The sequence below is a fragment of the Tamandua tetradactyla genome, chromosome 2 (assembly GCF_023851605.1).
Source record: "Tamandua tetradactyla isolate mTamTet1 chromosome 2, mTamTet1.pri, whole genome shotgun sequence".
Taxonomy (NCBI): Eukaryota; Metazoa; Chordata; class Mammalia; order Pilosa; family Myrmecophagidae; genus Tamandua; species Tamandua tetradactyla.
The window spans coordinates 134,526,803-134,554,217 of record NC_135328.1 but is presented as its reverse complement, the minus strand read 5'-3'; the positions used below and the strand labels follow the sequence as shown (position 1 = coordinate 134,554,217).

Sequence of the window (27,415 nt, the reverse complement as noted above, 5' to 3'; positions counted from 1 at the left end):
ATCATACTCCATGGGGACAAACCACACTCCATGGGGACACAGCACACTCCATGGGGACACACACCATGGGGAAACATGGGAACTATCCAAGGGTTTCTTTTGGCTCTGGGTCACCCATCCTATCCACCTCAAGTCTCCCTTTTTCCCACCACCTGGTGTCTCAATGGCCATCTTGGGTCCATCAGCAACCTGATCCCTTGCACTGTGTGAACTAAGCCATGGACTTCTGGAAAACACAGGTCTAGGGCCCAGTAAGGGCACAGGCCCCTCTGGGTGATATTGGATAAATTCAGCTCTGACTGACATTTTTCTCTTTGTGTCCAAGGAAAGAGGGGAGATGTGATTATGGTGGACAGAGGTAGAAGGGCAAAATCTAGGAAAAATTTGTATTTGTGTGAGATGCATGGGCTGAGGGCACATATATGCAGTTCTGTGTCTGTGGGTCTCAGTACAAGAATCATGCTGCACCCATGTCTGAGACTGTGGGCTCATGTGAGCATGCATCTAACTGCTGAGAAGGCATTTAAGGCTGAGATTCCAGGGCTGATGTGGGTGACATGGTCTTAATCATCTCAGGTGCCCACTTATCCTTGCTGACACCAGAAATATTTTTGGACTCTTAGTTATTGTTCTTCCTTGCCTCTTCAATGTAATAAAACACAATATTAACTTGTGAGTGTTTCATGTTATTGTTTACTCCTTTTCTTTCTCTTAAGCTCCCCTCTAGGTATCACCCTGACTTTTCTCCTGCTTTATTTTTTTATAAAATTGGAATAGAAAATATTGATAGTAATTGTACTCACACAATGAGAACTATATATTGTTTTTTATTCATTGAATTGAAATACTCAGCCCCACCAGTTTTAAGCAGAATTGATAATCAGTAACATTATAATTTTATTATATTCCACCAGGTGTTATTATCCAATCACTTTGCATAGCTAATAAAAATACAAAGTAATTGTATAACAGCACCTAATGGAACTGAAGCGAGGGAGGGCCATGAAGTCTCTGCTTATCCAATGTTTCAATATGCAGAATACTAATTTAAATTAATTAAATAAATTTAATTATGGCAAATTCTGTTTATCTTAATAATTGTATATTTTATTATATTATTGTTATTGAATTAATTACAACAAATATCTTCCCATTGTTTTCTCTGTACTAAGCTCTGTGCTTTGAATTTAGGTTGTACAAAATGAAAAAGTGAAACCTTGTCATCAACATAAAATATATCTGTAATTCCTTATACTTCAAATGGAATTCTAGGGATTTCTCATAGCATATTATGAAAGATCATATAAGCATTTGTTTAGGATTCATGTACACAGTTTCCAGACCATTGTGTGCATTATTCACCCCTAACTGTTTTGAAATATTGAATTATATTAAAATTTACATGGAGGTGCGGATGAAAAAATATAAATGAAAAATTATACTAGTGGTTCTTTAAGTTTATATATGAAAGTAAATTAAATTTACTTTTTTTGCTGTATGGGATAAGAGCAAATACACAATATTCTATTTAGCCTGGGAAAACTTTGCTGTGCAGAGGTCCTCCTGCTACCGGCCAATCTGCAAAAAAGAAATGGTCTAGGTTTTTCAATCTCTATACGAATCATTTCAGAACATTTTATAATGTCATATACTTTTTATTTCATGGGCACCGGGAATCAAACCCAGGTCTCTGGCATGGCAGACAAGAACTCTGCTTGATGAACCACATGGCCTGCCCTGTCATATACTTGTTAACAGAAATTTCCTATTTCATCTTCATTTGTTTGTTTCAAAATAGTAAGACCATGGGTTTAAGATGGAAGAAATATAAGGACCAAAGGCATCATAATACTAAAATTTTACCAATGATTTTTAATTCCTGCTGATTTATTATTCTTTAACATAGCCAACATTTTGAGAATTGGCTCTTTTGAAATATTTTCTCAATAGTAAATTCATGAGGTATGTATTAGGGTTCTCTAGAGAAACAGAACCAACAGGGAACACTCGCAAATATAAAATTTATTAAAGTGTCTCACATGACCGTGGGAGCACAGAGTCCAAAATCTTCAGGGCAGACTGTGAAGCCTGTGATTCCGATGGAGGGTCTCAATGAACTCCACAGGAGAGGCTTGCCAGCTGAAACAGGAAGAGCCTGTCTGTTATGAATCCTCCTTAAAAGGCTTCCAGTGATCATATTAAGCACTACCCATTGCAAAAGACACTCCCCCATGGCATATTATAAATGGAATCAGCTATGGATGCACATAACATAATCATGATTTAATTCTATTAAATGTCCTCATTGCAACAGACAGGGCAGCACTTGCCCAATCAGACAAACAGGTACCACCACTTAGCCAAGTTGACACATGAACCTGACCATGATGGTCAACCCTTGTCAACTTGGCAGCTATGCATGCAACCTTAAACCATACCTAATTCTGCTTATGAATACCACCATTTAAACAAGAATTGACAACAATCTTTCTCAAACTGTTTCAAAAATTTCCAAAACTTAAAAAAAAAGAACTAACTCATTCTGTCAGGCCAGTATTGACACCTTGATACCAAAGCTTTTCCAAGACATCCCAACAGAAGAAAACTACAGACCAATATCTCATATATATAATATATTATATATATATAAATGTAAAATAAACGTAAAATCTTCAACAAAATGCTACCAAACAAATGCCATAGCATATAAAAAGATTTTACACATCATGACTATACATTACTTATCCCAGGAAAACAAAGAAGCTTCAGAGAATGAAAATAAATCAGTCTGATACACCACATTAACAGAACGAAGGAAAAAAACTCATGATCATTTCAACTGGTTTAGAAAAAGCATTTGAAATAGTAAAATACATTTTCATAATAAAATCATTCAAAAAAAGTTCTCTAAAGGAACGTCTTCAAATTAATAAAGTTGTATATGGAAAACCCACAGCTTTTCCCTTAGTTCAGAAGCAATACTAGGAACAAATCCACTTTTATTAGACATTGTACTAGAAATTCTATCCAGAGAATTTGTGCAAGGAAAAGAACTAAAAGTCAACCAAATTGAAAAAAGGGAAGTAAAATTATCTCTATTTGCAGATGACATGACCATACATACAGAAAAACTCAAGAATCCCCAACACCAACCCCCCACAAAAAATCCAAACTATCAGAGTGAATAATAAAACTGAGCAAAGTTTCAAGGTACAATAGCAAAACAAACAAAAAAAATCAGTCCTATTTATATTCACCAGCAATGAACTATCTGAAATGTAAATGAAAAAATATCCATTTATAAAAGCATTCAAAAGAGTAAAGCACTTAGGAATAAATTTAGCCATGCATGTAAAGATTTACACACTGAAGATATCAAAACTGTTGAGTGAAATTAAAGAAGACCTAACTAAATGTAAAGACATCCACCATTCATGGATTGAAAGACAGAATGCTGTGAAAGGTGAATAATATTGTGAAGGTGGTATTAGTCCCCTAAGTGTAGTTTCCCCACATGGTGTAGGCTCAACTCTGCTAGAATGAGGCAAAACTTTTACTCTGTGCAGGCCCAGCATAAAGTAAAGGGGATGTAAGATAACAACTTCAACAGAATGTATTCTTGTCCTTAATGTGCTGGTTTGAAAGGAAGTACGCCCCCTAGAAAAGCCATGTTTTAATAAAAATCCCATTTCATAAAGTTAGAATAATCCTTATTCAATACTGTATGTTTGAAACTGTGATCACATCATCTCCCTAGATGATGTGATTTAGTCAAGAGTGGTTGTTACACTGCATTAGGTGATGATGTGTCTCCACCCATTTGGGTGGGTCTTGACTGGTTTATTGGAGTCCTATAAAAGGAACCATTTTGGAGAATGGGAGATTCAGAGAGAGAGAGAGAGCCAGAGAAGAATGACATAGCCACAAGAGCCCACAAGTCAGCGACCTCTGGAGATGAAGAAAGAAAATGCCTCCAGGGAGCTTCATGAAACAGAAAGCCAGCAGAGAAAGCTAGCAGATGATGCCTTGTTTGCCACATGCCCTTCCAGCCAAGAGAGAAACCATGACTGTGTCCACAACATGCCTTCTTTGATGCAAAACCCTGAACTTCATTGGCCTTCTTGAACCAAGGTATCTTTCCCAGGGTACATCTGATTGGACATTTCTATAGATTTGCTTTAATTGGGACATTATCATGGCCTTAGAACTGTAAACTAGCAACTTATTAAATTCTCCTTTTTAAAAGCCATTCCATTTCTGGTATATTGCATTCTGGCAGCTAGCAAACTACAACACATGGTGTAGGCTCAACTCTGATAGAATGAGGTAAAATGTTTACTCTGTGCAGGCCCAGCATAAAGTAAAGGGGATGTAAGATAACTTTAACAGAATGTATCCTTGTACTTGAATAGGTCAAATTCTAACAGAAAAATTTCTTGACATAAATCACTCTTTAAATATAACATTATTATGTGAATATATCTTTTGAAACACATACAGATACTGATCACAGTTCATATGAATGGGCAGCAGGGCAAGGGCCAGCATTTCTTCTGACAAATCTCTTATACCCCATGGTTCTTCTGCACAGTTACTAGAAACTGTCTTTGCTTTAAGCTTTCTCTTTGAATTTCTTCCATTTAAACACACTGCATTATAAATACAGATGTGTGGTTAGATACAGAAGCCCTTTACCCAGCTGCAGAAAGATGAGGCTATGCACATGGGGACCATTAAACAACCTTAGCCCAATGAATCTATCAACATTGGCTCTGAAAAAAAAAAGGAAAAGGGAAAAAAAGAAGGTTGCTTAGATGAAAATAGGTCCCAAAAAACACAAGCCTGGAAGGAAAATGCTGAATCAATGGCTGTTGAACTTGAGATTAGATCTGACATTCTTCTTTCCGTTTTAAATGGAATTGGGGGTTGTTTCAGCACAGTGGGCTACAGACTGAGAAGACTGTGAATCCCTGAAACTGAAGGAAGGGGTGTGGCCACAGACAGCTCAAGGCTTCTGTGAGAAGAGTTCAGGGCAGGAAAGAAAAAGGTTGTGTCTTGAATCAGTTGCAGAAACTCAAAGATGTAATGCCAAAGAACTTAAAGAACAAGAGCAGGGAAGGATGGACAGATGATAAGAGGATTCTGGAGTTCAGTGAATTGATATTATGTCAAAGAAAGCAAGATATGGAAGTAAAGAAATATTACAAAAGAGGTTTGGGGTTAGCTAAGTGATTGTGAAGTATATAACCTGTAACTACAAAAAATATGAGAACATGCAAGCTCATACAAAGGAAAAGAATACATGTTAGAGGTGGGAAGAATGGGAAGATAGGCAGGTTTTAATAGTGGAAAGAAGTGAGGGCAGCACAATATTGTGAAGGTGATTTATCCCACCCAAGGCTATGCCTGGGAGTGCTTGACATGGAAAGTTTTTGTGGTACATATGTTCTTAGAATTAAAAATTTTAAAAAGAGCAACCAACTGGATGATGACAATGAAGTGAAATGTGATCTTGGATGTGATCTAACAAAGGAGGAGAAAAGGCTAAAAGGGCAATTAATAGGCAATATAAAAAAGAAATATTGACCAATTTTTATTATCAATTTTAAATGTCTTGAACTTGATAACTGCACTTTAAAATGTTACATAAATGTATATTCTATTTCATAGGAAGTACATGTTTCTTCAAAAAGCATGATGTATACATCCTACACTCGATTGTTCACAAAATAAATTGAAAAATTGATAGATATACAGAAAAATGGATAGGTAGCTTAATAGAGTGATGGATAGACAGGGAATATGGCAAAGTTGGCAAACTGTTAAATTAGTAGATCTAGAAATCTAGGGTGAAAAGGGTGTTGTTTATTATTATTCTTTTGCAGCTGCAAGCTTGAAACTATTTCAAAATAAATCTATGTGGCTTGGTTTAATTTATTCCTCAATATTTTATTCTCTTAGTTACCACTGTAAATGTACTTGTTTTCTTCATTGATGGACAATAAAAACACCCTGATTTTCCTGTGTTGAATGTTAACCCATTTATTAGTTCACATAGCTTCCTCTAGATTCTTTTGTACCTTTAAACCTAGGATCATATTGCCTGTGAATAGGAAGAGATCTATTTCTTTACAAATCTGTGCACATTTTATTTCATTTTCCTTACTAATTGTTCTTACTGGATCCCCCAGTAAAATGGTGAAAGAGAGCATCCTTTTCTTGCTTCTGATTAGGGGGAAATCTTAGCCTTGCATTACTCAGGATGTTGCCTGTAGTTTTACAATATACGCCTTTTATCATGTTGAGGATTCTAGTGTTTCTTCTATTATATTTTTGCATAAAAAGGATGTTATATTTCATCAAATGCCTTTTCTGTGACAAAGGAAATGACCATGTTTTTTATTCCCTTTATTAACTTAATATGGTTTATTGATTGTCATAATTATGTTAAACTACCATCCATTACTGCATTACTGGGATCAAGTCAACTTGGCGATAATGTATACTAATTTTGATCTGCAGTTGGAGTTTGTTTCCTAGTAGTATCTTGTTGAGGATTTTTTATTTTTAAATTCACCATATGTATTAAATTGTAATTTGTCTTTCATGAGATGTCCTCCTCTGATTTTGGCATTAGAATGATGCTGGCCACAAAGGATGAGCTAGGAAAATTTCCTATTCCTCAAATGTGGAAATCATGAGAATTACAGGTGTTGGATATTCTTAGAATACTTACAAAAATAAAGCAGTGAAACCATATGATGCGGGATTTCCATCTGGTAACATGATTTTTTCTTTATTAGAATCTTACAGGTTTTCAGAACAATCATAACTTAATTACCCATATGTTGCCCTATTATTAACACCTTGTGCTTCAGTTTATTAAGCTGCCAGCAAGAAATATACCAGAAATTCAATGGTTTATAAAAAGGGAATTTATTGGCTCCTGGGAAGATGGCATACTGGAGTGGAGTAAGTTCACTCCTGCTCTGTGAAATAAGATAAAAGGTGGAAGAAAATGTCCAGGAATGCAGATCCCAGGAAGTGAGTAGTCTAGGTGGGTCTTTAGGCTATTTCATAGGAGAGGAGGCTTCAAAATTGAAAGAGAGATTAAAATATTCAAAGATGAAGAAAGATGGAGAGACCTAGTCAACAAGAGACCAGCCCTATAAGAAATACTAAAGGGAGCCCTGTCAGCTGATAAAAAAAGGAAGGAGAGGGAGGTCTGGAGGAGGGCACAGAATTGAAGAATATAAGTAAAAGCAATTTAAAGGAAAAGAGAGAGGAGAAAAATAATATACAGATCTGACAAATAAAAACTAAAGAATAAGATGGTAGAATTAGGAACTTCTTTTACTGTAATCACTTAGCTCAGCAATTAAAAGACACAGACTGACAGTACAGATCAAAAAACATAATCCATCTATATGTTGTTTACAAGAGACACATCTTAGACTCAAGGACACTTTTAGATTGAAAGTGAAAGGGTGGGAAGAGGTGATTAAGATTTCCATGTATTAATTGTAAAAATACTTGCAGCTTCATATTCTCCTGAAATCAGGAAAATACTTAGTAACATTGGTCATTGCTATAGCAATGCAGATATTTGCAAGAGCTTTCTACTTGATATTTTGACAACATTCAATATTTTGACAGCTATCTAAGTTAGTGTTTAATACTTAATTTAAGAACTTCACTATCTGAATATGTAGATTTTTTCCTTGTTGCCATAATTTTAAATTGGTTTATGAAACTTACTGCACAAATATAGGCTTCACAATGTTTATATGGATATTTTATTTAAATATGCTTATGGTTAAGCTAAGATATTCAATATTGGTAGTTCTAAGTGTATTGTTTGTTTTTTAAACAAAAAATAATAATAAAACGGGGAACTAGTTAAATTGTAAGTTTACAGTTTTAAAGCTATAGAAATAAATGTCCAAACTTAGGCATCCTGAGAAAGATACTTTTAACTCCAAAGAAAGGGCCAATGATGTGTGGGGTTTCTCTCTCAGCTGGGAAGGCACATGGTGACATCTGCTAGGTTTATCTACTGGTTTCTCCTTCAAAGGACATCCCTGGGGAATTATTCCTTCTGTACCTCTGAAGGTCTCTAGCTGTGTGGTCTCTCAAGCTTTTTCCAAATGTTTCTCTCTTAAAGGACTCCAATAAGCTTCCCCACCTGGAATCGGTGGAGACATACCTCCATGGAAACAATAAAAAAGATCCCACCCAGCAACACTGAATGTGGATTAAAGACCATGGTTTTCTGGGGTATGCAACAGTTTCAAACTGCCACATTCCACCTTTTGAACCCTCAAAAGACATGTTCTTCCAAATGCAAAATACATTCATTTAATAAAAAAGCCACAAAGCCTTAAATCATTTCAGTAAAATAAAAATACAATATAAAGTTAGAAACAGTAAAAAATCTCATCAAAGTCTGCTCAAAGCATGGTCTGTCCCAAGGCAAAATTCTCCTCTGGCTCTGGACATGTAAAACTCAGAAAAAGTTACCTGCTGCCAATATACAAATGAGGGACAGTCATAGGATACATATTCCTATTTTCATAGGGAGGAATTGGAAAGAACACAGGGGTAACCAGACCCAAACAGTTCCAAAAATGTACAGTGCAAACTCCTTTAGATGTAAAAGTGTAAGAGTCATTTATCTTTGGGGCTTTAGAAAGCAGCAGTCCCATCCTGTCCAAGGGCCTACATAGCAGCCCGGCTCTCTCCAAATGGTGGAATGAGAATTACAACCTTGAAGAGCATTGGGGTGATCATCCTTGTCTTGGTACACCTCTCCAAGAACTGCGGCAGCATGTGGACTCTCTGACATCTCTAGGACACAGGGTCAACCCCCTCACAACAATCTGGTAGCAGCAAGTCTCTCTTCAACCCCACAGGAATGTGCTCTACTCCAGACCTGGATAACTGAAATTCTTGCCCTCTGCCCTCAGGGCAAGCTCACCCTCTTCAAGTGCATAGGTGGGTCTGCTCTCCTGGCACAAGGTTTCATGGCTTAAGACCTTAGCTTCTGCAGTTGTACCTTTGAAGTGATTTTTCCTTCAATCTGTCCTTTTCTATCCCTTTTAGTCCAGACTGGCAGTGGTTCTATTTATACATATCCAACAATACTCTTGTTGGTTTTCTATGTAGTATGCAGTGATCATAATGATCACACAATAGGATTTTCTGCAATTAATTCCTGGATAACTTCATCTCCAACCCTGGTTTTATCTGACTGGTTCCCTGTTTGGTTATATCCTCACATGAGGCATTATTCTCTAGGGTCTCCTTTTCTGGAAGCCCAAAATTCTCCAGATCATCAATTTCTTACTTCTTTATGCCAAAGTGTTCAGCTCCTAACTTATCTCCTTCATGTAACATTTCACTATAAGCCACAAGGAGAAACAAGCTCACTTTCCACATTTAATTTGGAAATCTCTTCTACTAAATATCCAAGTCAATGGCTTTTAAATCTGCCTTCCATTCAAAACCACTAGTATATTTTGCTAAATTTTCTGCCACTTATAAAACAAGGATAACCTTCCTTCCAGTTTACAGGAATACATGCATCATTTCTGTCTAAGGCCTTTCAGAAGTTTCATTAGAGCTCACATTGATACCAAGTCTCTTCAAAGCACTCTAACCTTCTCTTTCAAGGTCCTCATCGCTCTTCCAAAATCTTCCCCTTACCCATTTAAAAATCCATTCCACCATGTTTAATATTTGCAGACTGCAGCAGCACCCCACCTCTCTGGTACCAGTACCTGTTTTAGTTTGTTAAGCTCCCAGAATGCAATATACCAGAAATGGAATGCTTTTTAAAAGGGAATTTATTAAGCTGCAAGTTTATAGTTCTAAGGCCATAGAAATGTCCAAACTAAGGCTCTAAGAATGATACCTTAAATCCAAAGAAAGGACTAATGGCATCTGTGGCTTCTCTCTCAGCTGGGAAGATACACAGAGAAGACTGCTTGCTTTTTCTATTGGTTTCTTCTTCAAAGAACTTCACCTAGGGCATTTTCCTTCTGCATCTTGAATGATCTCTGGTTGTGTAGGCTCTCAAGATTTTTCCAAAATGCCTCCCTCTTAAAGGATTCCAGTAAGGGACCTCACCTTGAATGGGGTGGAGACGCATCTCCATGGAAACTATCTAATCAAAAAGTTATCATCCACAATTTAGTCACATTACCATGGAAACAATAAAAAAGATACCACCCAGCAATACTGAATGAGGATTAAAGAACATGACTTTTCCAGGGTACATAACAGTTTGAAACCAACATACCTTGCATTGGTGTGGAACACATATTACAAATGGTAGCGTATTTTTATAACCTTACTATTACTTATAGTCCATGGTTTAACTTTTGGTTCACTGTTTGTATAGTGTAGTTCCATGGACTTGTATTAATCCCATTGCCATGTATTCAACATAAAACTTCCCCCTTTTAAAAATTACATTTATATATTTAAATATATATATGTCTATAATTTGGGGCTGTTAATTGCATTTACAGTCTGATTCTTTGGCATCATTCATTACAAAAACATTTCCATCATTACAAATAGCTTTATTAATTTTAAGCCTTAAATTCCCATTTCTTATCACTACCCCTTCCTGTGGTAACCTAAATAGTAGACTGTGACTACATGAGTTTACTTACTGTCATTCTTTCAAGTTATTGAGATACCACAATCTAGGTCATTTTCTGTCTGGATCATTTTACTCAACATATCCTCAAGGTCCATCCATGTTGTAACATGCAAGAAAATTGATATTTTAATATTTAGTCTTCTAACCCATGAACATGGATTATCCTTCTATTTCTTTTACTTTTTACTTTGTTTTTGTAATGTTTTGTAGCTTTCTTTGTACAAATCCTCTACATCTTGGACAAGATTTATTATGATACATTTAATTCTTTAATTGACATTCTGAATGGAAATTTTTTCTTCACTTCTTTGTCCAATTGTTTGTTGCTTGTATTTTGGGTATTGGTCTAGAACCCCACCACTTTGCTAAATCCATTTATTACCTTTAGAAGCTCCATTATGAGTATTTCAGGAATTTATTTATACAGAATCATATAAAATGAAAATAAGAAAACTCTTTATTCTTCCTTTCCTGTTTGGATGTCTTTTTTGCTGTGTTGTTGTCCTTCATCATGCAAAAACATTTTTTATTTTTATATTTAGTCACTATCATTGTATATTCTAGGCATTCCTAAGATTAAACCATCTCAGTCTTTATCGTCTATCTTTCCTTCTAGTCACATGTGCCCCCAGCCCTCCTCCCTCTATCATTCTCACATTCAGCTTCATTCAGAGTGCTTATGCTATTGTGCTACAATCAGGTAGTATAGTCTTATCCATTTCTGAATTTTTACCATCAGTCCTGCTGCACAATCTGCATCCCTTCAGCTCCAAATACCCAATGTCTACCCTATTTCTATCTCCTGATACCCTCTGTTCTTAACTGAAATTCTCCAATTTCATTAATTATTTTTAGTTCACAACAACAAGACCATACAGCAGTTGTCTTTTTTTCTGGCTAGTCTCAGCATAATGTCCTCAAGGTCCATCCACATTGTTACATGCTTCATGACTTTATTCTGTCTTACAACTGCATAATATTCCATCATATGTATATAACACAGCTTGTTTAACCACTCATCTGTTGATGGACATTTGGGCTGTTTCCATCTCTTGGCAATTGTAAATAATGCTGCTATAAACTTTGGTGTACAAATGTCTGTTTGTGTCCTTGCCCTCATGACCTCTGAATAGATCCTAGCAACGGTACTGCTGGATCATATGGCAATTCTATACTTAGCTTCCTGAGGAACTGCCAAACTGCCTTTACATTCTCATGAACAGTGAATAAATGTGCCTCTTTCTCCACATCCTCTCTGGCACTTGTCATTTTCTGTTTTATTGATAATAGCCATTCTGGTGGGTATGAAATGATACCTCATTGTGGTTTTGATTTGCATTTCCCTAACAGCTAGGAAAGTTGAACATCTTTTCATGTGCCTTTTAACCATCTGAGAAGTGTCTGTTCATGTCTTTTGTCTATTTAGTAACTGGGTTGTTTGTCTTTTTGTTGACAAACAATCTATTGTTGAATTGAACAATCTTTTATATATTCTGGATACTAGATCTTATCTGATATATCATTTCCAAATATTGTCTTCCATTGTGTAGGCTGTCTTTTTACTTTCTTGACAAAGTTCTTTGATGCACAAAAGTGTTTAATTTTGAGGAGCTCCCATTTATCTATTCCTTTCTTCAATGCTAATGCTTTCAGTATAAGATCTAGGAAACTGTCTCCTATTACAAATTTTATAAGATATTTTCCTACATTTTATTCTAAAAGTTTTATGGTTTTAGATGTAATGTTTAGGTCTTTGATCCACTTTGAGTTCATTTTTGTATAGGGTGTGAGATATGGATCCTCTTTCATTCCTTTGCATGTGGACAACCAGTTCTCCAAGCACCATTTATTGAAGAGACTATTCTGTCCCAGGTGAGCTGGCTTGACGGCCTTGTCAGAGATCAATTGTCCATAGATGAGAGGACATGTCTATATCTGTCATGGTTAGGGACAGGTGTCAACTTGGCCAAGTTGTGGTACCTGTTCATCTGATTGGGCAAGCGCTGGCCTGTCTATTGCAATGAGGACATTTCACAGGATTAGGTCATGATCACGTCAGCTACATCCACAGCTGATTCCATTTGTAATCAGCCAAAGGGGAGTGTCTTCTGCAATTAGTGATGCTAAATCCAATCATGGGAAGCCTTTTAAGGAGGACTCAGAGGAGACAGGTTGCATTCCTGCTTTGGCTGGTGAGCCTCTCCTGTGGAGTTCGTCCAGGCCATCCATTGGAGTCATCGGCTTCGCAGCCTGCCCTGTGGGTTTTGGACTCTGCGTTCCTACGGTCACATGAGACACTTTCATAAATTTTATATTTGCAAGTGTTCCCTGTTGGTTCTGTTTCTCTAGAGAACCCTAACTAATACAATATCTGAACACTCTATTCAATTCCATTGGTCAGTATATCTATCTTTATGCCAGTACCTTGCTGTTTTGACCAGTGTAGCTTTGTAATATACTTTAAAGGCGGGTAGTGTGAGACCTCTGACTTCATTTTTCTTTCTCAGGATATTTTTAGCTATGCAGGGCACTCTGCCCTTCCAGATAAATTTGGTTCTTCATTTTTCTACTTTTGCAAAGTAAGTTTTTGGGATCTTTATTTGTACTGCATTAAATTTATAAACCAATTTAGGTAAAATTGATATCTTAACTGTTCTAGTTTGCTAGCTGCCGGAATGCAACACACCAGAGACGGACTGGCTTTTAATAAAAGGGGATTTATTTTGTTGGTTCTTCAGAGGAAAGGCAGCTAACTTCCCACTGAGGTTCTTTCTTACGTGGAAGGCACAGAATGGTCTCTGCTGGTCTTCTCTCCAGGCCCCTGGGTTTCAACAACTTTCCCCGGAGTGACTTTATGCATCTCCAAAGGCCTGGGCTGAGCTGCAAGTGCTGAGATGAGGAATGCCGAGCTGCTTAGGCTGTGCTACATTGCATTCTCTCATTTAAGCACCAGCCAATTCAGTCAAATGTCACTCATTGCAGCAGACATGCCTCCTAGCTGACTGCAGATGTAATTAGCAACAGATGAGGTTCACGTACCATTGGCTTATGTCCGCAGCAACAAGACTAGGTATGCTCACCTGGCCAAGTTGACAACTGAATTTAACTAACACATTAACTATAGTCTTTCAATCATGAACACAGTATGTCCTTCCATTTATTTAGGTCTTCTGTGATTTCTTTAAGCAATTTCTTGTAGTTTTCTTTGTAGAGGTCTTTTGTATTCTTACTTAAATTTATTCTTAAATATTTTCTTTTTTGGGTTGCAACTGTAAATGGAATTTTCTCTTGATTTCCCCCTCAGATTGCTCATTACTAGTAGAATACTATAGAAATACTATAGAAACACTACAGATTTCTGAGTTTTGATTTTGCTGTACTCATTTATTAGCCTATTTGGGTGTCTTCTATTTAGTTTTCTAGCCTAATTGCTCTGGAAAGAATTTCAAGTCCAATGTTAAGTAACAGTGGTGACAATAGACATCCCTTTCTTCTTCCTGATTTTAGAAGGAAAGCTTTCTGTCATTCATTTTTAAGTAGAATGCCAGCTGTGGGCTTTTAATATATGCCCTTTATCATCTTAAACCTTTCTTTCTTAAAAGTGTTCTAAGTGTTTTTATCATGACAGCATGCTAAATTTTGTCCAATAAATTTTGTGCATCAACTGAGATTATCATATGTTTCTTCCCCACTTTATGAAGTTAATCTGGTGTCCTACATTGATTTCTTTATATTGAACTGACCTTACATACAAGGAATAAATCCCACTAGATCATTTTGTGTAATCCTTTTAATATATCATTGTATTCTATTTTCTAGTATTTTGCTTATAACTTTTGCATCTATATAACTGATATTGGTTTGTAGTTATTCTGCTTTTGGTATCTTTATCTAGCTCTTGTATAAAGATGATGGCCTTGTAGAATGAATTAATGATTTTTCCCTATTCAATATTTTTGGAAAAATATAAGGAGAACTGGAGTTGTCCTGGAAAATTTGATACAGTTCCTCTGTGAAACCATTTGGTCCTGGGCTCTTCTGTGTTGGTAGTTTACTGACTATTGACCCAACCTATTTACTACTAATTGGTTTGTTGAGATTGTTTGTCAATTCTTTGTTCAGCGTAAGTACTTTGCTCTAAATCTATTCTTTTAATCTAAGTTAACTTATTGGCATACAGTTCTTCATAGTATTTCTATTACAGTGTTGTTATTTTTTATTTCAGTTGGGTCAATAGCAAAGTCGCCCTTTTCATTTATGATATTTGCTATTTGTATTTACTCTCCTTTTTTCTTTGTCAGTCTAGCTAAATGTCCACATTATTGATCTTCAAAGAACCAACTTTGGATTTTTGATTCTCTGTATTGTTTTTGTTCCCTATTTCATTTATTAATACTATGTTCATTATTATTTCATTCATTCTGCTCCCTATTTGTTTAATATGTGCTTCTTTTTCTAGTTCTTCCAGTTTTAAAGTTAGGTCTCTGACTTGAAGAGTTTCTCCATTTCACTGTAAGCACTTAGAGCTATAAAATCTGTCTTTCAGCAATGTCTTTGTTGCATACCAGAAATTTTGGTATATCTTATTCTCATTTTCATCAGCCTCAAGATATTTTCTAATTTACTGTGTAATTTCCTCTAGAATAGATTGGTTGCTAAAAGTATACTTTTTATGGCTCAGTGGCAGAATTCTCGCCTACCATGCTGGAGACTCAGAATTCCCAGTGCCTGCCCATGCAAAAAAGAAAAGTATGTTATCTTTTCAAATATTTGTGTTTTCCTTTTGTTCTTATTGATTTCTAGCCTCCTTCGGTTGTGCTCAGAGAATTTAAATTGTATGATTTCAATATTTTTTAATCCATCGAGACATGTTTTTTAATCTAACATATGATCTATCCTGGTAAATATCTATGTACACCATAGAAAAATGCACATCCTGTTACTGAGTAGAAAAATGGATATTCTGTTGTTGGGTATAGTGTTCTATATATCTCTGTTAAGTCTAGTTGATTTGGAGTACCATTCTAGACTTTTACTTATTTATCTGTATAGATGTTGTAATAATTACAGAAAGGGGTATGTTAAAGTCTCTTACCCAAATTGATCAACAAAGTCAATATAATACTAATCAAAATTCCAACAGCCTACTCTGCAGAAATAGAAAAGCTAATTATCAGATTTACTTGGAAGGGGAAAGAGTCTCAATAGCCAAAAAAAAAAATACTGACAAAGAAGTGTGAGAATTCGCACTTCCCAGTTTTAAAACATGATTTAAAGCCACAATAGTCAATAGAGCATGGCACAAGAATGAGGATAGAAATATTGGTCAGTGGAATTAAATTATGAGGTCAGAAATAGACCTTTACATCTGTGGTCAATTATTTTTTGACAAGGCTCCCAAGGCCACTCAACAAGAACAGAACTGTCTCTTCAACAAATGGTGCTGGGAGAATTGGATATCCATATCCAAAAGAATGAAAGAGGACCCTTATCTCAATCCATATACAAAAAATAATTCAAAAAGGATCAGAGACATAAAAATAAGAGCCAGTACTATAATCCTCCTAGAAGAAAATACTTGTAAACATCTCCAAGATGCAGTGATAGGAAATATTTTCTAAGACCTTATACACAAAGCACAAGTAACAAAATAAACAGATAAATATAATCTCATAACTGAATACTTGTGAATGTCAAAGGATTCTGCTGAAACAGTGAAAAGGCAGCAAACAGAATTTGAGAAAATATTTGTAAACCACAAAACAGAGAGGGGTTTGATACCAAGAAAATTAAGGAAATCCTAAAGCTCAACAATAAATAGAGAAACAACCTAATTAAAAGTGAGCAGAAGATATGAACAGATCTTTCTCTAAAGAGGAAATACAAATGTTCAAAAGACATCTTCACAAGCTATTAGGGAAATGCAAATCAAAACCACAAAGTAGTATTTTTTTTACATCCTCTAGAATGCCCACTACTAAACAGGAAAACACAAAATATTGAAGAGGATGTGAAGAAATAGGAACACATTCACTACTCATGCAAATGTAAAACAGTACAGTCTCCATGGAGGATGGTTTGGCAGTTCCCTAGAAAAGCTAAGTAAAGAGTTGCCTAACAATCCAGCAAGCCTGCATTCAGTATGTATCCAGAAGACCTGAAAGCAGGGATACAAACAAACACTTGCACATCAATCTCTATAGGGGCATTATTCACAATTGCCAAAGGAATAGAAACAAACCAAGTGTCCAAGAAGAGATGAATGGATAAATAAGTGTGGTATACACCTATTGTTCCAGTTTGAAAGCTGCCAGAATACTGTATACCAGAACTGAAATGGCTTTTAAAAAGGGAATTTATTAAGTTGCAAGTTTACAGTTCAAAAGCCATAAAAATGTCCAGATTAAGGCACCAAGAGGTTACCTTTACTCAAGAAAAACTGATGCTGTGTGGAACAGTTCTGTCATTTGAGACATCATGTGATGGACATCTGCTGAGGTCTTTGGATTCTGGACACCTCTCTCACATGGGAAAGTACATGGCAATGTCTGCTAGTTTCCTCTCCTTATTTTGTAAGTCTTCCCTGGGGGCACCTTCCTTCCACATCTCCAAAGATATCTGGCCATGTGGGCTCTTTCAGCTCTGTTGGTTCTGTTGTTTCTGGTGGCTCTCTCTAAAATGTTTTCTCTTCTAAAGGATTCTAGTAAACTAATCAAAACCTACTTGAATAGATGGGTCACATCTCCATCTAATCAAAAGTCACACCCACAATTGGGTATGTCACATCTTTATGAAGATAATTTGGTCAAAAGTTCTGCCCTGCAGTGCTGAATCATGATTAAAAGAAATGGCTGCTCCCATAAGACTGGATTAGGATTAAAGCATGGCTTTTCTGGAGTATATAATATTTTCAAACAGGCACACCTATGATGGAATATTATTCAACCGTAAGAGAGAATGAAGTCCATACACACGCAATAACATGGATGAACCTTGAGGACATTATCCTGAATGAAATGTCAGATAAAAAGGACATGTATTACAAAATTTAATAGGAACCAAGTAAATAAGTAAACTCATACTAATAAAATCTAGACTACAGGTTACTAAAGATAGAATGAGAATTGGAATGGGGAATGGTTACTTAATAAGTACAGAATTTTTAACTAGGTTGAACTTAAGTGTTTAGAAATGGACATGTGTGACAAGAACAAAACTGTGAGTGTAATAATAGTGCTAAATTATGTGAATGTGGTTGAAAGGAGTAGTTTAGAGTGATGTATGGCACCAGAAGGAAAGCTAAATGTTAAAATATGGAATTGTATAACACAGTGAACATTGTGGTTGAAATAACTATGATTATCAGTACAAACATAAATAAGATCTTTCAAAAACCAGAATATATGACACTTGTAGACAGAGTTAATAACCAAGTGGTATATGAGTGAAAAAAAGTACCTATAGTAAACCATGGACAAAAGTTAGCAGTAATATTTTAATGTTCTTTCATCAATAGTAACAAATTCATATTTTAATTTTTTATTTTTCTCTACGAAGTAATGAAAAGTCCTAAAATTGATTGTGGTGATGGATGCACAACTATATGATGGTACTGGGAGCCATGGATTGTATATTTTGGATGGATTATATAGTGTCTGAATTTATCTCAATAAAAACAATAAAATAATTAAAAAATAAGGGACATACTTTAAATATGAGGACAAAGCTTGAAACAAAAGGATGATACACATCATGAATATACTAACTTAAAAAGAGCTTGTACGGTTATATTAATTTTAGACAAAATAGACTTTATATGAAGAAGTATTATTACAATGATATAGTGATAAAACTGTCACTTTAATAGGAAGATACAACACTAAGTTTATATATACCTAATAACATAGGTTCAAATGTGCAGAGTAAACAGTGACACAAGTAAAAGGAGAAATAGATAAGCTGACAATTACACTAAGAAATTTTAACAAAAGTTTCTCAATATCTGATAGAATGGTAAAACAAAAAAATTCACTGCAGATTTAGAAGATTTAAAAGCATGATTAATCAATTTGATCAAATTGAGTTATCTGGAGCTTTGTATCCAATGATAGCAGAAAACAAATTATTTAAGTGCACATCAAAAATTTACTAAAATACATCATATGCCTGCTGTGCTAGTTTGAAAGGATGTATGTCCCCTAGAAAAGCCATGTTTTTAATCTAAATCCCATTTCATAAAGGCAAAATAATCCCTATTCAATTCTGTATACTAGAAACTGCAATCAGATCATCTCCCTGGAGATGTGATTTAATCAAGAGTGGTGATTAGGCTGGACTGGGTGATGACATGTCTCCACCCATTTTGGTGGGTCTTGATAAGTTTCTGGAGTTCTATAAAACAGGAAACAGTTTGGAGAATGAGAAATTCAGAGAGAGTAGAACAGAACATCATAGTCAAAAGAAGCAGAGTCCACCAGCCAGTGACCTTTGGAGATGAAAAAGGAAAATGCTTCCCAGGGAGCTTCATGAAACAGAGAAGAAGCTAGCAGATGATGCCATGTTTACCATGTGCCCTTCCAGATGAGAGAAGAACCCTGACTGTATTCACCACATGCCTTTCCAGATGAGAGAGAAACTCTGTGTTTACCATGTGCCCTTCCACTTGAGAGAGAAACTCTGAACTTCATTGGCCTTCTTGAACCAAGGTATCTTTCCCTGGATGGATGCTTTTGATTGGACACTTCCATAGACTTGTTTTAATTGGGACATTTTCTCAGACTTCGAACTGTAAACTAGCAACTTATTAAATTCCCTCTTTTCAAAGCCATTCTGTTTTGGTATATTGCATTCCAGCACCTAGCAAACTAAAACATCTGCCTATAAAGCAAGTACCGAAAAATTTTAGATTGAAATCAGATTGAGCATGTTACCTTACCCTGTCAACTAGGAATCCAGACAGAAAGATAACCAGATTCTCAAATATCTGGCAATCAAGCAACATACTTCTACATAACCTATTGGTCAAAGATGAAATTATAACGGATATCATACTATACTGTTAAATAAATTTTGAAAATACACATCAAAACTCATGGGATGCAGCTAATGCAGGGTTCAGAGGGAAAATTATACCTCCAAATGCATATTTTAGAAAAGAAGAAATGCTGGAAAGTCAACAGTCAGTGATCTAATATTCAATTTCAAAGACATAATAAAGTGTTTTGGGGTGCACCAAAAGAGGGACCACATAATTCAAAACTGCAAGCCAATTTGGAGTCTTTATTAGCCAGTCAGTGACTGCCCCAGAAACTTCCAAGAAGGAAGATTCAGAGAGCAGCCCTTAGAGGTTTTCAAGGTGTGCTTATAAAGGCTAAAATTATGTTGTGGTTTTGCAGTTGCTAGCAAGCAAGTGTATCATAGAAGCAGAAAAATGCCGTTGGCTGTTGCCAAAACATATCCCGTTCCCTCAGTTTCCTAACATTAGTTCTTGTTTAACTCTTGGGGACATTATGCCCCAATGTTGTGGGGAATTTCCCTGCTTGGGCCTGATTAATTATGCCTAATTGATTGCTCCTGGCCCTCCACATAAAGAAAAGAGCAGAAATCAATAACTAGAAAATAAACACGCAAATAAGAGAAAATTTAATAGCCATAAAACTGTATTTCTGAAAACATTAATACAATTATTTAACCCCTCACAAGACTGATAAAAGAGAGCAAGAGAGTGAAAATGAGACTGATGGAAGGAGGGAGAGAACACAAATTAACAATATCAGGAATGAAAACAAACAGACCTGTGAATAACTTTAGGGCTAATAAATTTGACAACTTGCATGAAATGGACAACTTGCTTGAAAAATGTTACTTAGCAAAACTATCACAATCATAAAATCTGAATTATCCTACATTTATTAAAGAAATCAAGTCTATAATTAAAAACCTTTCCAAAGCACATCTCTCAGCACAGATAGCTTCACAGGTCAATTCTCCTAATCACTGAAGAGAAATAATTCCATTCTTCACAAATTATCTAAAGAAAAGAGATGACATAGTTGTCAACTTGTTTTATGAGGATACCATAAGAAATAAAAGATTCTTACAAAAATGCAAGGGAGTTTAAGATTGAGAATCAATCAATGAAATCCAGTACACAAAAAGAGTAAGAAGAAAAAAACATAGGATTATTTCAATAAAGGGAGCTAAAAGTGAAAAAATCATCTGTCTTCAAATTAGGCATTAGGGAGTTTCCTTCATCTGATAAAGGGGATCTAAAAATGTCTTCAGGGTTAAAGTTTGAATATATTCCTTCTGAGATCAAAGGTTATTCATTATCATATCACCTGTTCTACTCTACATTGTACTAGAGGTCCTAGAAAATAAACTAAGGCAAAAAAACACAACAACAACAGGGTATACTCTACATTGTTCTAGAAGTCCTAGAAAATAAATAAGGCAAAGCAAAAGAAAAAATAGAAGGTGTAATAGAAAGAAAGAAATTAAACTGAATTAGATTAGGTTATAGGATTCTACATGATGGAAATCCAAAAGAATCTGCAAACTATTACAATTTATTTTAAAGATGTCTATTCTTTCCAAATTAATCTATAGATTCAATGCAATCTCAATCAAAATCTCATCAAATTTTTTCATGGAAAATTTTTAGCTGATTCAAAAATGTATCTGGAAATTCAAGGACCCATAAGAGCCAAAATGATTATGAAAAAGTGGAATAAAGTAGGAGGCCTTACACTACTTGACTTCAAGGCTGTCTATCAAAAATTACAGTAATCAAGACAGTATGCCATGGTGATAAGGACAGACACTGATCTCAATAAAACAGACTAGAGTCCAGAATTTATCACACTTGTGAAGTCAGTTCATTTTTGCCCAAGGTGTACACCAAAACAATTCAATGATGAATGAAAATTCATGTTAATAAACAATGCTGTAATAACTGGCTATCTATGTAGTAAAAATAAATCATAACCCATACCTCCCAGAGTACGTAAGATGAGTTGAAGACTGACCACAAACTTAAATGTAAAAGCAAATACTATAAAGGTTCTAGCAGAAAAAAAAATAGAATATGTTCATGACCTTGAGGCAGGCAAAGGTTCTTGCAACAGGACACAGAAGTCTTAAACATAAAGGCAATGACAAATATGTTGGGCTTTTAAAAGTACGAACTATTAAGAGAGTCTTCACGGATGTGCACAAAATCATTGGTTTACACTTAAGATTTCTGTACTTTACTGTATACAAATGTGCCAATTTGAAAGTATTTCTATGTATCCAAGAAAAATCACGTTTTAATCCTAATTCAATCTTGTGGGAGCAGATTTCAAGGCTGGGATGTTTGATTAGATTATCTCATAGATGTGTGGTGTGCCCAACTGTGGGTATTAAATTCTCATGGAGATGTTACTCTGCCAATTCCAGGTGGGCCTTGATTAGTTTATTGGAATCTTTTAAAAGAAGAAACATTTTGGAGAGTCAGAAGCAACAGAAATGACAGAGCCTAGAGAAACTATAGAACCCTTCAGAGCCAAGAGAACCGTCAGAGCAGAGTTGATACAGATGCCAGCACTTGGAGAATGGAGAAACAAATGTTTGGAGATGCTTGAAGCCCAGTAGACTTCACCAGGGGATGTTAAGTAAGCCAGAGCATGGGGAGAGCCAAGAGAAGCCAAGAGATGGAAGCCAACCCCAGGGAAGCAAAGTGAGGAAACTCCCAGGAACAGAGGATGAAATCAATAGAGCCTAGAAATAAGGTCCAGCAGATGCCAGCCATACGACTTCATAGTTGACAGAGGTGTTCCTGACCACCCATCTTTCTTGAGTGAAGAAAACCTTTCTTTCACTTCCTTAGAACTGTAAACTTACAACTTGCTAAATTCTCCTTTATAAAAGGCATTCCAATTCCGGTACATTGCATTTTGGCAGCTTGCAAACTAACACAACAAGTTAATCTTCAGCTTAAATAAAAATGTAACAGGTGAAGAAAATAAAGTATCCTACTATTATTGAAGAACCATTAATTTCTCCTTTCAAATATGACATTATTGTTTTCATATATTTGGGGGATATGCTGCTAGGTACATATATACTTGTAATTATTTTGCCTCCATGATGAATTGCCCCCTTTGTCAGTATGAATATCTTTGTACCTTGTAACTGTTTTTGCCTAAAAGTTTATTATATCTGTGATTAGTATAGCTACCCCAGCTCTCTTTTGGTTACCAGTTGCATGGTGTATTTTTCCATTCTCTCACTTTTAACCTACTTGAAGGTTATTCCCTTGCAGACAGCATTTAGTTTGGGCATGCTTTTTGATCTAGTCTGCTACTTTCTGCCTTCTGACTGGAGAATTTAACATATTCACATTTAAAGTCACTACTGTTAATGCAGGGCTTTCTTGTTGCATTTTGCTATTTAGCCTCTGTAAATCTTAGGATATTTTTTGGCCCTCAATGCTTCCATTAATCCCTATACTTATATTTATTTGATTTTTTTGTGTCATACCATACTGAGTGACTTCTCTTTTCTATCCAGCCTATTTTTAATACATTTTTTTGTTATGGGTATCATGAAGTTAAGATTTAACATAGTAAGTAAAAAACAAACATATGTGGTTTGATACCAACCTGACCTCAATAACATATTCACTTTTTCTTTACCTGTCCCTCTACCAATTTAGGCATTTGTACCAATTACATATATCTTCATACACTGCATGTCAATATGCAAAGATTCATCATTCCTTTTTATTCATTTGCACTTTAGCACCTGTTGGGAGTGGATTTACATACAAAACAATACACTATAGTAACATCAGCATTTACAGTTGACTGAACAGCAACCTTTACTGGAGGTCTTTCTTTATGCTATTTTGAACCACTGTCTAGTGTTCTCTCCTTTCAGTGAAACTCCTTTTAAGCACAGATTGTGGGGCAGGTCTATTGGGAATGAACTCCCTCAGCTTTAATTTATTTTGAAATGTATCAATTTCTCCCTCATTTTTGAAAGTCACCAGATATAGAATTACTGGTTGGTAGCTGCTGTCTGTCAGCACTTTAAGTATTTCAACCCACCGACTTTTTGTCTCTATAATTTGATAGCAGACGACCATTCAATCTAACTGGAACCCCATTGTACATGACATACTGCATTTCTCTTGCAGATTTCAGAATTCTCTTCCTGTAAATCAATATAAGACCAGATATATTTTTCTTTATGTTTATCATGTTTGGTGTTCTCTGGGTTTCTTGAATGTGCATTTTCATGTCTTTTGGTAGGCTTAGGAAGTTCTCTGCCATTATTTATTTGACTGTTCCTTCTGCTTCTTTTTTCCCACTGCCTTAGAAGCACCATAGTTTTCTGTGAGAAAAGAGCACTTAGTCTTATTGAGATTCTTTGCATATGGCATGTTGCCTGTCTCCTGTGGCTTTCAGAATTATTTCATTATCTACGGCATTTGCTTGTTTTATTATCATATGCCTTGCAATGGATCTGAGTTTATCCTGTCCAGGAGTTTGTGAACACAGTGGTTGTATGTGTGTGTGTATAACTTTTGTTAAACTTGGTAATATGAAACCCATTATTTATGTGAATATTCTTTCTGTTCATCTCTCCCTTTTGGGACTCCTACATTGTGAATAGTGGCATGCTTGCTGATTTGCCACAGGTCTCTCAGGCTCTCTTCCCTTTTCTTTATAACTTTTTTCTTTCTGTACCTCAGAATGTATAAATTCAATTTTCCTATCTTCATGTTCACAGATTCAATTTCCTGCCAGCTCCACTCTGCTGTTTAAGTCCTTCAGGGAATTTTATTTGTTATTGGCTTTTAAGCCTTTGTTTGGTTACTTTTCCTGATTTCTATATCTTGACATTTTCTTTATGTTCATCCATCATTTTCTTGATTTCCTTGTCAACATTTTCTTTCAGCTGTTTGGTAATATTAAAATACTTTTATTTGGTGTATAATAGGTCTGGCCCTCCTCTTGATGGTTTCCAATGCTTTATTTTTTTTTCCTTTGCTTGGAACATCACTTCCTATTTTTTTGCATATTTTGTAATCCTTCGTTACAATCTAGATAGTTTGATAGTTTAATATACTGCTCATGAAATTTAGAAAATAAGTTGTATATTCCTTAAGCCTTTATCCTGTTACTGTTATGACAGAGAAAAAGGGAAAGAAAAAGTCATCTTTTTTAAGTTTTGCAGATGAATCTTGATATGTGTCTTCCTTTAAAACTTAGCTTTTTAAAAATAATTTTACATAAAAGCCTGAAGCACAAGCATAGTGCCTTCCCAGGTCTTTTCTGCCCATGTGCCTTCTTACAAACTTATCTGCATGGTTTAGGAATTTCTGAATTTACCTTTTCCCTAGGAAACAATGATTCCTTACATAAAAAGCACTGCAATCTATCTTTGCCCCAGCTGCAATTTAACTGCTATTCCAGTTTCCTCTTAGAGACCTGTGAGATGTCATCATGTAGTACAAGTTCTGAGACTACAAACCTGTGATAAGTGTGTCTGTGTTCAGTTTTTTTCAGGTTTTCACTTGACAAACTGACACACATACATATTCTCCCTATATGCACAGTGGCTATGCTGCTCCCTCTGGAAATGGGACAAGGGGTCACTACTGAGAGCAATGGAAGACTACTTTCTAGGTCAGTGATAGGCGTGGGGAGGGGTCAGGCAAGGCACCATGAGATTCTACCATTTCGAAGTTGTCTTTTCTTGCTTGAATGCTATTTAGTTTGTAAAAGCTGCCAGAATGCAATTTATCAGAAACAGAGTGGCTTCTTAAGAAGGAAATTTATTAAGTTGCAAATTTACAGTTCTAATGCTGTGAAAAATGTCCAAATTAAGGCATGGATATAAAAATATTCAAACTAAGGCATCTTGGAAAAGAACCTTGCCTCAAGAAGGCTGATAATGTTCAGGCTTTCTCTCTCAGTTTTAAAGGCACATGGTGACATCTGCTAGCTTTCTCTCCCTGGGAGTGTTTTCTTTATGCATCTCCAAAGGTCTCTAACTGTGTGGGCTCTGTGGGTTCTGAAGTTTTTCCAAAGATGGTCCTTGTGTTCGTTTGAAATGATGTAGGTCCCCTAGAAAAGGGGTTTTAATCAAAATCCCATTTTATAAAGGCAGAATAATCCCTATTCAATGCTGTATGTCTGAAACTGTAATTAGATCATCCCACTGGAGATGTGATACATTTGAGAGTGGTTATTAAATTGGATTAGGTGACAACATGTTTCCACCCTTTGGGTGGGTCTTGATTAGTTTCTGAAGTCCTATAAAACAGGAACACTTTGGAGATTGGAGATTCAGAGAGAGCAGAGCAGAATGACATAACCATGAGAAGCAGAGTTCACCAGTCAGCAACCTTTGGAGATGAAGAAGGAAAATGTCTCCTGGGGAGCTTCATGAAACAGGAAATCAGGAGAAGAAGCTAGCAGATGATGCCATCATGTGCCTTCTCACTTGAGAGAAACCATGAACTTCACTGGCCTTCCTGAACCAAGGTATCTTTCCCTGGATAGATACTTTTGATTGGATATTTCTATAGACTTGTTTTAATTGGGACATTTTCTTAGCCTTAGAACCGTAAACTAGCAACTCATTAAATTCCTTTTTTAAAAAGCTGTTCTGTTTCTGGTATATTGTATTCTGGCAACTAGCAAACTAGATTCCTTTTAAAGGGCTCCATTAAGCAACCCCACATTCAATGGATGGTGAGACATCTCCATGGAAACCATCTAATCAAAAGTTACCATCCATAGACAGAACTTCCAGGATGAGCCAGGACACAGCATAATGGGGTTGAGAAGGTCTTCCTGACAAAGAGGGGGAGGAGAAAAATGAAACAAAGTTTCAGTGGCTGAGAGATTTTAAATAAAGTTGAGAGGTTATCCTAGAGGTTATTACTGTGTATTATATAGATCTTTTTAGTTTATGGTATAATGGAGTGGCTAGAGGGAAGTATCTGAAACTGTTGAGCTGTATTCCAGTTAGCCTTGATTCTTAAAGATGACTGTGTAAAGATCTAAGTTTACAATGTGATTGTGTGATTGTGAAAACATAGTGGCTGATGCTCCTTTCACCCAGGGTAAGGACAGATGAGTAAAAAATGTGGAAATAAATAAATTAATGATAGGGGGGTAAGTGGTAAACTAAATGGGGTAGATGTAAACATTAATAGTTAATGAGAGGGAGGGGTTAGGGGTATGGGATGTATGAGCTTTTACTTTTATCTTTTTATTTCTTTTTCTGGAGTGATGCAAATGTTCTAAAAAATGATTGTGGTGATGAATACACAACTATGTGATGATACTGTGAGTCACTGATTGCACACCACATATGGACTGTATGTGCACGAAGATTTGTCAATAAAAAATATATGTATAAAAGTTACCACCCACAATTGGGTGGGTTCTATCTATATGGAAACAACAGAAAATACCCAACCCAGCAGTACTGAATGAGGATTAAAGGACATGACTTTTCTGGGGTAAATAATTGCTTCAAACTGGCAAAAATGTTTTCCCTGATACTGTAACATTTTAAATCTTATCTGGGCTTTAAGAAGGATGGTTCTGCCAGCGGATTTTGGTATAAAACTTATTTTGGGTGGAATAGCACCCTAGATAGAACAACTCACTCCACCACCTTGAAGACCCTCAGCTATGTTTTAAGCTTTTACTCAAATTTCAGGATTGCAGATACTAGAATATG

At 35.8% G+C, this 27,415-nt stretch overlaps 1 long non-coding RNA gene across 7 annotated transcripts in view; it reads right to left on the bottom strand.

Annotated features, from left to right (window-relative positions):
* LOC143673950 (uncharacterized) overlaps nucleotides 1-27,415 on the bottom strand; it is a 115,073-nt gene that overhangs the window by 66,110 nt on the left and 21,548 nt on the right. For 5 of the 7 annotated variants that reach the window (XR_013170778.1, XR_013170780.1, XR_013170779.1 and 2 more), the window contains exon 3: nucleotides 2,040-2,139. This is a non-coding gene — a long non-coding RNA (uncharacterized LOC143673950). Of the gene's footprint in view, nucleotides 1-1,047; nucleotides 1,579-2,002; nucleotides 2,140-27,415 lie in introns of those variants that run through there. The other 2 variants (XR_013170777.1, XR_013170776.1) reach the window with 2 other exon arrangements.